Below are 11,394 nucleotides of genomic sequence, written 5' to 3' on the forward strand. Positions count from 1 at the left end.
AGAAAATGATGGTATTTCTTTAATGGATTACTGAGTGACAGTGTATCCTACAGAACATACATAAGAAAAAAAAATGAAGGAAGAACAACAATAGAACTCTCATATCTACTCCTTGTTTATCATGTATCAAACTATTATTGTGTATTTCCCATTATGTCTTAATCCTTGTATATCTTATATGTATATATCCTTCTAATTCCCTCCCCTCAACATGGCCATGTCTCCCCTACTGCCCCTGTATCATACTTATCCCTTGTACAAACCTCCCGGTCCTGCCTTACTATTATAATCAACCACCATTTAACTCCTGGTGTCAGGAGACACCATCTCAGCTACCCGGGGGAGTAGTGTACCCCCTCCACAATATGTCTACTCCCGATGTATATATGTCCCCCCCCCCCAATGCATACATGCCCCCACTAAAATTGCTGACCTAGCACGCTTTCCCACGCCTGAACGAAGGCGATATTGCATCAGTTCTTAGCAGGCAGCCAAGATGGGCAGACTATTTTACTGTGAGCTTGTAATAAACTCCTTATCCAGCTGTTTGTACACGGAGTTTCTATCACCAAAGTATTGCAAGTTACACGTGCTTGATGGCAAGTTTGCTATCTATACAAAGTGCTTAGTCAGAGAGTCTTATGGTCGGTTTCTTATAGGCTGTACATACATAGTTTAGCAGATTAAATGAGTTAAAAAGCCTGGAAGAAGATTTACAAAATTTTGCATTTTTAAAGTTAACCTGCCATACCTCACATGTCCAAGGCTCAATTGACTTGATATTTTTGCGTACTAACGTAGAATTACATGGCCAATATGAATATCAACTCAAAATTTGTCAATCTTCTTTATTAGTTGTGAATTTGACTTGCTGTTTTTTGTTGTTTCCTGCCCATCCCTAATATTTGTTCTCCACTTCTGGATCACTGCTATCATAGCTTTCTTCTTTTCAGTGCTGTGGCTCAGTACTTCGAAAACGTCTTGAATGATTAATAAATAAAGAAATAAATTTATATATTTATATATATATATATATATATATATATATATATATATATATATATATATATATATATATATATATGGAGCCTCTGTGGTACAGTGGTAAAGTGTGCGTTTTCGTGCCCTGAAGAACGAGGGTTCGCGCCCCGCCAGGGTAATAAAACTTTGGGCGCGTTCTTCCGGCCAAGTACTGCATTGGCGGACATAAGTCGTGCTTTCGTTGAACAAGTGTTGCATACTATGAAGTATGCTTGCACCCAGTCGGCTTGTGCGTGCCAACTACACTTGGTTCACAGACTACACACACATCCAAAGCCACTCCATCTCAACAGTTACACTTAAAAGCACTTCTCACCCTATATACAATCTTTACCAGACAGCCTAAGCCACTTGCTAGAGATACATTGGCTGTATCGTCCCCACTTGGGTCGGGATAGGCCGGTCCTGCAGTGGACACTCAAACGGCTGATGAGATTATATATATATATATATATATATATATATATATATATATATATATATATATATATATATGCAATTAAATCACTTAATAACACGTGATTCATAGACATGCTGATAGCCATGTGGAAAAGGAAACACGATATATCCCGAGCGCTTTCGTCTGTTCACATATTCCGGGGAGAGCAAAGTTAAGGAGTTGGAGTACTCCTGTCATTTTTATGCAGAAAGAAGGAAGAGGGGAAAGTCCCATGGGAGCTTACCAAGTCTCTGACAAATACTAGTGTTATAAACTTTCATCCTTATTTCTAGCTAAATAAATACAGTATTAAAATAAATAATATTACATATATAAAACATAATTCTTAATATACACACTTATGGATAAGAACTAATAATATACTGTACAGTAAGCATAACTGAGAAGTGTGGAAGGATTACGTTCTTAAAGAATTATCAGGCTGTAGGAAGGGGATTATCAAGCATGGGCCTATGACCATCCCAGATCTCTCTCTCTCTCTCTCTCTCTCTCTCTCTCTCTCTCACACACACACACACACACACACACACACACACACACTCGCTGGTGCAGTGGTAACGTTCTCGCTTGCCAACTGGTGGACGGGAGTTCGCGCCTCGCTCAGGTTGCGAAAAGTTTCACTGACGAAGTGGGTGGTTACTGTCCCCCTTGAGCAAGGGGACGGGTGTGTGTGTGTGAAGGTCACAGCCTTGCCCTTAGATCGCACAATATGAGCTCTCAGCTCCTTTCCGGGAGGGTAAAAGCTGACGATCATGACCATCAAGTGATCCTGACCAACCCGGTGAATTACACACACACACACACACACACACACACACAAAATATTGCGAAATAATCATATACTGAGTCATGTCCTATACTGTATATGTATATGAACCCAGCAACACACCGTACCTACATAAGCACATACAAACATACACATATATAAATGAGAGCAAATATACATAGACAAAACGTATTTTATCAAATATACGTACAGTGTAACCCATCCTTTTCAAACATAATTGCATATGCATACATACCCTAATACAAATCCCGTCCAGTACAGGTGTGTGCTTATATAATAAGGGGAGAGAATATATATATATATATATATATATATATATATGGCCTTACCACGTTGAGTACACCGCTTCCCGTTCGATCAACGAAGTTAAGCAACGTTGGGTCTGGTTAGTACTTGGATGGGTGACCGCCTGGGAACACCAGATGCTGTTGGCATCCCTACGTCAAGTGGGGTTGGTGGAGGATTAGTGCCCCTCCCTGTAAAACAATTAACTCTGAGCCCTTGGCCACCCCGTCTGGGATGCATGGCGTCTGGCAATGAATGAATATATATATATATATATATATATAAAGAGAGAGAGAGAGAGGGGGGAGAGAGAGACAGACAGACAGATAGATAGATATAGATAGATAGAGAGAGAGAAAGATTCAATATATATATATATATATATGTACAGGGTGTAACGCAACGTATGACAAAAACTTACACCAGTGAGCTATCATGCAATTTTGAGTATATTTTGTTCTATAACATATACTCTCCGTGACCCAAGTTCAGCACCCAGCATTCGGCTCTTTGGGTGTAAAAGTTTAGTGGCTGCATAGGTGCCATTGTGTGAGAGCTTCGCAGGGCGACGGGAGACGAGTGTTATTAGCTTATAGTGTAATCTACATAAAAATCCCATATCCTATCAGTACAAACGAGTTTTAAGAAGAAACTTGACGAAGTTTATTGATTCTTTAACATCGTCATGCATTCCTGCAATTCTTTTGCACAAATCGACTGTCAATTAAGGATTAAATTCAAATTTTATGGCTTGAGAGAGAGTAGGGAGGGAGGAGAGGGGCTGATGTGTTGTTGCCAGTTATTTAATGTTTAGTTTGTAGGATACAGCTACGAGCATTATCATAACACCCACAGCTCATTCAATGGAAAAACGTTATTGTAAAGGGAGATTAACCTCACTTTGTCAGGAAGAATATTATTAATAACAATTTTTCCGCTGCGAGCAAACGTGACGCGATTGGGTATCTCCACCTGTTTTCCTCTCTGCATCACTGGCATTACCATCGCAGAATCCGTAAAAATAGACGATATCTGCTTGTTCATTGTTGTACGTACGTGGCATGCTGTTTCTGAACAAGCTGAACCCAGTGAACACCTGAACGCGGAGAACAGTATCAGAAGTGTGTGTGCCTCGCCTGCAAATTTTCCCGTTCAAATGACAGTGGACGCAGGGTTGTCAAGTGCTTATAATCGATCAAGCTAGTTTAGTCCTGAAAACTTGCTAGAATGTCGCTAGATAATAACTACTGCAAAACATCGTTAGAAAACGATTAAATCTCTAGAATATCACCTAAAAATGGCAAAAATATCCAGAATGTAGCTAGATATCATGCTGTCAGATGTTAAATAGTGCCGCTAAGTAGAAGCAAAAAGTAGGTCTAGCAGTCTAGCTGCATAGTCGTTACATTGGCAATCCTGTGTCACTGTTCTCACGCCATCATATGAAAGCAATGGTGCCACGTTTACTTGCAACAGAAAAATTGTAATGAATAATAATATTACTCCTGACTTAAAGGAATGGTAGTCACTCATTTCAGTAATGTTTTTCCCTTGAATGAGCTGTAGGTGTTATGATAATGCTAGTAGCTGTATCCTACAAACTAAACATTAAATAACTGGCAACAACACACCAGCCCCTCTCCTCCCTCCCTACTCTCTCGCAAGCCATAAAATTTGAATTTAATCCTTAATTGACAGTCGATTTGTGCAAACGATTTGCAGGAATGCATGACGATGTTAAACAATCAATAGACTTCGTCAAGTTTCTTCTTAAAACTCGTTTGTACTGATAGGATATGGGATTTTTATGTACATTACACTATAAGCTAATAACACTCGTCTCCCGTCGCCCTGCGAAGCTCTCACACAATGGCACCTATGCAGCCACTAAACTTTTACACCCAAAGAGCCGAATGCTGGGTGCTGAACTTGGGTCACGGAGAGTATATGTTATAGAACAAAATATACTCAAAATTGCATGATAGCTCACTGGTGTAAGTTTTTGTCATACGTCGCGTTACACCCTGTATATATATATATATATATATATACAGTATATATATCCATCCATCATCCAATCCTACATTGCCCCAAGAGAAGCGCAGGAGCCCGGGGCTAAGCAGTTGGTCTCGACATTTAAGATGAGAGTGACCAGCCTCACTCATCCCTGAGTGGCATTATATGAGCAGTCAACCCCAACCACCCCTTGGATATAACTCTTCACCGGCTTAATCCGACTACAGTACAATAATTACCCACCAGATGCCAAAATTTGGTTATATGGTTACCACCCAGCGTAGGAAATGGTTTCCTGGTGTACAGGAAACCATTTGGCTTGTCACTCAGTGTAGGGTCATCCGCAGGCAGAAGGAAAAGCAAAGAATGAAGGAAAGAAAGACAGAAGAGGGAGTGTAAAGTCACCTGTAGGCAGAAGGACAAGGAAAGAATGAAGGATAGAAAGACAGAAGAGGATGGAAGGAAAGAAGGATGGAAGAGAGGAAAGGGCAGACACCCGAGAGCAGCAATACATTGAGTGAGTGGATGGTGAGCGCCCCCACCTACCACTTATATATATATATATATATATATATATATATATATATATATATATATATATATATATATATATATATATATATATATTGTTACATAGCCTATGATTTCATCATCCTTTGTGTAATTTTAACGCACAGTATGCTGCATGTTTGATCACGAGCGTGTTCTGCCTCAGTTCCCCCTTCTACCGTTATAGTAGAGTAAGTCGTCCTTTCTGTTGTTCAGAGCAGGATTGTCAGCTCTTTGTCCCCTATGGCTTCATTTGCGCGTCCTTCTTACAAGTTGTATCAAGCTCTGCCGGCCCCTATATAATGAGCTCAGTCTCTGCATTATTGCCACTTAGATCTACTCCTCATTTTGTTCACATCTCTGTCCTCCCCTGTACAGTTGTTATTATTGTGAGTGCTCAGGAAGTCTCCAACCATCTACCAGCTATGTAATTTGAGTATAACTGTTATTGCATTTTGTTCTTGTACTGTATAGCATAAGTTGATTTGTAGGCCTAGTGAGGTTTATTGTAATTTATGTAAAGGTTCTTATTGTCAGCCATCATTAAGATTATTTTGTATCTGTAATAATATATCTGGCATTCACTGAGTATTATCTGGTATCTCATTTTAACAGGGCTGACGTAGGTAAATTTACTCTTGCTAATTTCGTGTTAATAGAGGCTATTGCAGTTAACCATATATTTAACCTGTTTTTTTTTGCCATTACATTATCCTTATGAGTCCTGAATGTTTTGTTATTAGTTTGAGCATTAAACTTTAACTGGTAATTTTACCTAACTCTTTTGTTTTGAACCTGGAACTTTGCGGGACAGTAGTGATTTTTGGTGTTCTAACTTAAAGTGTACATTATCTTTCGCTGTTCCGTAACATAAATTTGGCGACCTCATATCAGGATATTCAGGATATTATCATAAGGATATTGCTTGATATTTTGTGACTGTGATTTATTCATGATGTCTACTATTACTACACTTGATGAAGCCAAAGATTTTTGTCAAATGTGCAAACAGTGTGTGATGTAGAAAACAGAACAAAGAATGAACTTAAGCTTGTTGGTCAACAATTGGGAATTGCTGTTCGCTCTCATCATTCTAAATTGTTGACATGATTAATGAAAGCTTGTTTAATGTAACTCCTCCAAATGAGCAAACGCAGATTGAATTAGCTAAGTTACAGCTAGCCCTGCAGGAGGCTCGTGTTAAGGAGGCTGAATTTCAAGCAAATGCTAAGGAGGCTGAATCTCAGGCTCAGATTCAGGAGGCACAGATACAGGCTCAGGCACAAATTGAACTGGCTAGTATTCAGGCAGACCATGAGTATCGCATGAAACAAGGTGGAACTGGATCATCTAGCTCTGATGATTTTGATGTGGCTAAAAATGTTAAACTTGTCCCTCCTTTTAATGAATCTGATTTAACAAAGTATTTTCAGTTGTTTAAGAGGGTAGCTACAGGTTTTAATTGGCCCAAAAAGTATTGGCCAGTACTCCTTCAAACTGTTCTCACCGGTAAAGCTCAAGTAACTTATGCATCTTTGCCTCAGGATCAATGTGATAATTATGATGTAGTTAAGAGCTTGATTCTTAAGGCCTATGAGCTTGTTCCTGAAGTCTATGGAGTAAAATTCAGGACAACTTACAAGCAAGATAAGCAATCCCATGTTGAGTATGCAAAAATCAAAGAAGATCTGTTAGAACAGTGGTTAAATTCTAAGAATGTGGATTCTGATTTTGGTAAATTTAAGCAGATGATTTTGCTGGAGGACTTCAAGAGGTGTATTTATAAAGATGTAAGCCTATATCTTGATGAGAGAAGAATAGATAATTTGTCTGATGCTGCAATTTTAGCTGATGAATATGTTCTCACTCACAAGAGATATTGTATAGAAAAAGGGAAAGCTGAGAGTAAGTACGTTGCCTCTACTCAGAGTACAGGTAACAGAAAAGAGAATAAAGATGATGTTTCTCAGGAAGTAAATGCCAGCTTCACCTCTAGATTTCAGAAAAGTAAATGTACTTATTGTAGTAAGCTTGGTCATACTATGGAGAAATGTTTCAGGAGACAGCGTGATGTGAACAAAAAGGAGTCTTTAAATATTCAGTCAATTGGTCTAGTGTCCACCCTTGAGAATCCCCAGAATTCTTTAACTGAGTTAACTGAACCTGCTTTGAGGGGTAACTTAAATTCTCATCATGGAGCTCCTCTTTTGAGCAGTAACGTGGGTGACACTCTCAAGAGTTCATGTGCTAATTTCCTGTCTGATGGTTTTGTCAGTCCTCTGGACAGTAATGACAGGAAATCAGTTAAAATATATCGTGATACAGGTGCTTGCCAATCCCTTATGCTGACCAGTGTTCTAGGCTCTAATGTTAATTCCTCTGATGAAACTGTAATCTTACAAGGTGTAGGGAATAATTACTTCTCTGTCCCTCTGTGCAGAGTGAATTTAGAGTCTGGTTTTGTTAATGGTTCCGTTATGGTTGGGTTGGTTGAGACACTCCCAATGTCAGGTATAACTTTCTTACTTGGAAATGATATTGGTGGAAGTCAAGTGTGTCCAGCTCCTCAGTTGTCTAGTGAGCCGGTGGTTGCGGCCCAGTATTGTGATGTCCCTGATGTGTTCCCTGCATGTGCTGTCACTAGGGCTAAGTCTAAAGTTACTGGTGATTTAGAGGATAATGATGATGATGATGTTATCCTAGCTGACACTTTTCTTGCTAATTTGGACCACTCACCAGATGAGGCAGTACCCCGTAGTGTTGATAATTTGTCTCGTCAAGAGTTGGTTGAGTAGCAGGTTGCTGACCCTGAGTTGAAAGGTCTAGCTAACTCTACTTGCAGTGAGGAAGAGTCAGCTGGTGCTTCTACTTGTTATTATATAAAGTCAGGAGTACTTATGAGGAAGTGGAGACCCCCAACAGTATCAGCCGACTGTGAATGGGAGGTCGTACATCAAGTTGTCATCCCTCGTGTTTGTAGGCAGGATATCATTAGAGTGGCTCATGATTCCAGTTTGGCAGGACACCTTGGAGTGAGGAAGACTGTGGCACGCATTTTGAAACACTTCTACTGGCCAGGTATCTTCAGGGATGTTTCCTGGTATTGTAAGTCTTGTCACACCTGTCAAGTTGTGGGGAAGTGTAATCAGACCGAAAAGGTTGCACCTCTAGTTCCCATTCTTCCTTTTGAGGCGCCTTTCACCCGTGTGTTGGTGGATATTGTGGGCCCTCTTCCTAAGACTTCTTCAGGATTTTCTTATGTGTTGACCCTGATTGATATGGCTACTCGTTATCCTGAAGCCATTCCACTTAGAAATATCTCAGCAAAGAACGTGGTTAAGGAAATGCTAGGGTTCTTCACAAAGTTTGGTCTGCCTAAGGAGGTACAGTCAGACCGGGGAAGTAATTTCATGTCAAATGTTTTCAAGCAGTCTCTGAAAGAGTTGGGCATCACCCAGATCACGTCTTCAGCTTACCATCCCCAGACCCAAGGAGCGTTGGAGAGATATCATCAAACACTCAAATCGATGCTCAAGAAATACTGTTTGGAACATCAGAAAGACTGGGACAAAGGTCTTCCATTCGTTGTGTTTGCTGCAAGAAAATCTCCAAATGAATCACTGGGCTTCTCACCTTTTGAACTACTCTTTGGCCATGAAGTAAGAGGACCCCTTAAGTTACTCAAGGAATGCTGGCTGTCGGAGGAAGATGACGTCAACCTGCTGGAGTATGTGATGAAGTTCAAAGAACGGCTGTCCACTGCTTTACAGCTGGCGAGAGAGAATTTAGGAGCTGCTCAGGAGAAGATGAAGACTTGGTATGATAAGAAGTCCAGGTTACGCCACTTTCAGCCAGGAGATCAGGTTTTGATTCTGCTACCAGTGCATGGGCAACCTCTTCAAGCCAAGTTTAGTGGTCCTTATTTCATGGAGAAGAAACTCAGTGATGTCAACTATGTCATCGCCACACCAGATCGTAGAAAGAACAAGCAACTATGTCACATCAACATGCTAAAGTTATATCACAGGCGGGACGAAAATAATCCAGTCTGCACTTTAGCTGTTCCACCCGAGTCTGCAAGTGAAGCTCTCCCATGCAGTATGAGCCTGAATGATAGTTTGGGGAAGAATCCTGATATCATGAATGATCTCCAGACTAAGCTTTCTCATCTACCTCCCGAGGAAAAGCAGGAGTTTTCGGCATTACTGCAGGAGTACCCGCAAGTGTTCCGTGCCACTCCAGGAAGAACTGCTGTGTTGATGCATGATGTCGATGTTGGAGACGCAAAGCCAATTAAACTGCCTCCTTACCGTGTGAACCCAGTGAAAGTTCCTCTCATCCAGAAGGAGCTTGGCTACCTGTTGGACCACAAGATGATTGAGCCCTGTCAGAGCGAGTGGAGTTCTCCTGTCACTCTAGTCCCTAAGCCAGGTGGGTCACAGCGGCTTTGCATTGACTACAGACGTGTTAATCAGATAACCAAAACAGACACTTACCCTCTCCCTCGTGTGGAAGATTGCATAGACAAGATCGGAAAGGCTAGGTACATAAGTAAGTTTGATTTGTTAAAGGGATACTGGCAAGTACCTATGACTGAACGTGCTAGGGAGATCTCATGTTTTGTAACACTAGGAAAGACTTTTGCATGTTCTGTAATGCCATATGGTATGAAGAATGCACCAGCCACATTTCAGAAGCTCATGAATGTTGTAACAGAGGGTTTGGCAGGGTGTGTTGTTTATATTGATGATGTATTAATCTTCAGTGACAACTGGAAAGATCACCTATGCCATGTCAGTAAATTTCTTGAGCGTTTAGTTCAGGCTAATCTTGTAGCTAATTTATCTAAGTGTGAGTTTGGTCAAGCTAAAGTTCAGTACCTTGGGTACGTAAATGGTGATGGACATGTTGCACCACAAGCAGCTAAGGTTCAGGTTATACGTGATCTTCCCAGACCTAAAAGTAGGAAAGAGCTACAAAGATTTTTGGGAATGGTAGGTTATTACAGGAGATTTGTTCTTAACTTTTCTATTCTTGTATCACCACTTACAGACCTACTGAAAAAGGGAGTTAAATTTGTCTGGACCGATAACTGTGAATCCTCTTTCAACAAACTTAAAGCTATCCTATTAAGTCAGCCAGTGCTCGCTACTCCAAATTTTGCTAAGCCTTTTAAGATGGCTGTTGACGCAAGTGATACAGGAGCTGGGGCTGTTTTGCTGCAAGAGGATGATCAGGGTATTGAACACCCTGTATCTTATTACAGTAAGAAGTTCACTCCACCTCAAAAGAACTACTCAACTATTGAGAAAGAGTTTTTGGCTTTGATTTTGGGTTTACAGCATTTTTCATTTTATTTGTGTTCTGGTTTTGACCCCATAGTCATTTATACCGATCATAACCCACTGAAATTCCTTAGTAAATTTAAAGATAAAAATCAGAGATTGACAAGATGGAGTCTACTTCTTCAGGAGTATTCATTAGACATTCAACATGTCAAGGGGAAAGAAAATGTTACTGCAGATTGCTTATCTAGACTTTAGACAGATTGTTTTAGAGTAATAAGAAATTTCCTTTGTGAATTTCTTTTTCTTTGTGGGGAGGTGTTACATAGCCTATGATTTCATCATCCTTTGTGTAATTTTAACGCACAGTATGCTGCATGTTTGATCACGAGCGTGTTCTGCCTCAGTCCCTCCCTTCTACCGTTATAGTAGAGTAAGTCGTCCTTTCTGTTGTTCAGAGCAGGATTGTCAGCTCTTTGTCCCCTATGGCTTCATTTGCGCGTCCTTCTTACAAGTTGTATCAAGCTCTGCCGGCCCCTATATAATGAGCTCAGTCTCTGCATTATTGCCACTTAGATCTACTCCTCATTTTGTTCACATCTCTGTCCTCCCCTGTACAGTTGTTATTATTGTGAGTGCTCAGGAAGTCTCCAACCATCTAGCAGCTGTGTATTTTGAGTATAACTGTTATTGCATTTTGTTCTTGTACTGTATAGCATAAGTTGATTTGTAGGCCTAGTGAGGTTTATTGTAATTTATGTAAAGGTTCTTATTGTCAGCCATCATTAATAATATTTCGTATCTGTCATAATATATCTGGCATTCACTGAGTATTATCTGGTATCTCATTTTAACAGGGCTGACTGAGGTAAATTTACTCTTGCTAATTTCGTGTTAATAGAGGCTATTGCAGTTAATCATATATTTAACCTGTTTTTTTTGCCATTACATTATCCTTATGAGTCCTGAAT

General features: G+C 40.2%; 1 pseudogene; it reads left to right on the forward strand.

Annotated features, from left to right (window-relative positions):
- The first annotated feature begins 2,603 nt into the window (after window positions 1-2,603).
- Window positions 2,604-2,722, forward strand: LOC145390460 (5S ribosomal RNA; annotated as a pseudogene).
- The last annotated feature ends 8,672 nt before the right edge of the window (window positions 2,723-11,394 follow it).

Source organism: Coenobita brevimanus, chromosome 14, assembly GCF_032717465.1.
Source record: "Coenobita brevimanus isolate Jiangsu-jjx chromosome 14, ASM3271746v2, whole genome shotgun sequence".
Classification (NCBI taxonomy): domain Eukaryota; kingdom Metazoa; phylum Arthropoda; class Malacostraca; order Decapoda; family Coenobitidae; genus Coenobita; species Coenobita brevimanus.